Genomic DNA, 2,538 nt, shown 5'->3' with positions numbered 1-2,538 from the left:
AAAATTTCCAACTTCATTTTATTCATACAATTTGAATGAACTTGACATATTTAACATTATCATAATAATCCATGATTCATTCGCTATAAGTAAGGAGAATTTTAAAGTTCTAGGTCAATCTTGAGGGGATTAAACGACGATTTATTTGAAGCTACAGTGAATAAACTGTATGCTCAGTGTGGTTACTCTATCACTTTTTTACTACATGTGACGTCACGCTGGCGTTCCCCCCACCACTTTGAATCTTACCTTACACCTGTCTACTAACGTTGATTTTGTATTATGTTTGTTTGTGAAATAAATGAATTGATTGATTAAATTCATTGATCTATGGTGATTGGTCGCAAATTGTAGTACACCCCATTCAAGGTGGAGTGCCACCTCGCCTCGCTCCAATGTGCGCCACCTTTGTGCTCTATCAATAGTCTGCAGATAGCCAGTGCTTGCTTGCTATGGCGCAGGCGCATCAATATTCTACTCACAATACACATTCAAATCAATGCCAAACTACCACTACTCTACACTGATTTTTCTACTCCAATGGTAATCTACTTCTACTCTGATTCCTCTCTATAGTAAAGTCCACGTTATAATGGCAGTGTTTGATTTGCAATGGTATTTTGCTATCCTTGTCTATCATTCAACAAAGCGGATAGCGCTATCTCTTTCTCACTTTGCTCTGTTGCCAGATCGGCTTTTAAAAATGTAGAATTAATAATTAACAAAATATTTCATCTTATGAAATTATTGAAAAATATAATTAATTGATTATGTCAAACGAGAATGAAAAGTTGATATTAAACAGCGTTTACACCAAAGTTAACAAAATGTTGATAACTTAACCCTTATAGATTCAATTAGATTGAAAGGAACTTGACAAACACATATGTTCATCATGTATATGATAAGTTATGTTCAATCTAATAGAATCTATAAGGATTAAGTTATTAACATTTTGTTAATAGCTTTGGTGTAAACGCAGCTTTACATCAATAAACCTGTATCAGCTACCGTCTATAGAAGGCATTGACAAGACAGAGGTTCGGCAACGTTGTTCTCCTATCTTTCACCACTGCCATTATAACCAGGACCTCACTATAGTTCAGTTACTCCCAAATTAAATTTAATTGAAACATCAATAATTATTCTATGATACAAATGTACTGTACTCGTATTGTAAGCTTAAAAGTACGCACTTCATCTATGAAGAGTCTAGATATTTTTCGTAATAACTTAGGCTGGGCGCACACCAGTTAGTCAAGACAACTTGATCAGACAAGTTTAGTCACAATATTTCACATAGTTGCTTATGAAGACATGTCTAATTGCAATGACTAATAGGTGTGTGCTGCTTCATAAGCAACTATGTGAAGTATTGTGACTAAAGGTGTCTGATCATGTTTTGTCTTGACTAAATGGTGTGCGCACAGCCTACTGTAAGTAATTTCCAAGGATTAGGCTCGGTAGCATAAAAGCCTGTTAAATTTTAACCGTGATTATAATCCATAAGAGCCAATCAGAGAGGGTTTTTTTAAAAGAGGATCTCGTGGTTAACCGTGGAAACTACATAATATTAAAAAGAAAAATCTGGTGTGGCGCACTCACACAACTTTCCTTGCCGTTATGAAAATTGATCACCTGACGCTACGGTAGTGTTCCCGCGCATCTCAAGTATACTATTCAAAGATTAGAGCCAGCTGGTGACAGGGTAATAACGCTGGAGACACGCGAGGTCTGCTATATCTTCATAGTGAATCATTTAATAGAATCAACAGTTGCCAATAGTTTGCAATTGGATAATCACATTTTCTCGATTTTCGAGTTTATTTTTAATTTTAGGTGAAAATGTTACTGAACATTAATTGTAGAGATTCTGAAGCTCAATCTATTCCACTTGAAATTTTTTGTTTAAATTGTATCTGAAGCTTGATAATTGTGAATCTAGAATCAAACTTTGCATAGATGGGGCGGAACTCCTGAAATTTTTACAGATATAGGACTTGAGGCAGTTGATAGAGCTTATCGATGACTATTTCAGGTATAACTTTAATCAAAATCGTTGGAGCCGTTTTCGAGAAAATCGCAAAAACCCTGTTTTTGACAACATTTTAGCCGCCATCTTGAATCGCATTTGATCGAAATTGTTCGTGTCGGATCCTTATATTGTAAGGACCTTACGATGCAAATTTCAAGTCATTACGTTAATTGGGAGATGAGATATCGTGTACACAGACGCACATACACTCACACACACATATACAGACCAATACTCAAAAACCACTTTTTTGGACTCAGGGGACCTTGAAACGTATAGAAATTTAGAAATTGGGGTACCTTAATTTTTTTCGGAAAGCAATACTTTCCTTACCTATGGTAATAGGGCAAGGAAAGTAAAAATATAGTTTATTAGTAATGAATAAAACATAAAATAATAAGATGAATGAAGAAATCATAAAATTAAAATGAAAACTACATGATATTAAAAACAGGAAATTATATTCTATTACTAATGAGTAAAACATGAAAATGAAAACTACA

This window comes from Nilaparvata lugens, chromosome 10, assembly GCF_014356525.2.
Source record: "Nilaparvata lugens isolate BPH chromosome 10, ASM1435652v1, whole genome shotgun sequence".
Classification (NCBI taxonomy): domain Eukaryota; kingdom Metazoa; phylum Arthropoda; class Insecta; order Hemiptera; family Delphacidae; genus Nilaparvata; species Nilaparvata lugens.
The sequence above is the reverse complement of the archived record's forward strand: the minus strand, read 5'-3'. Positions refer to the sequence as shown.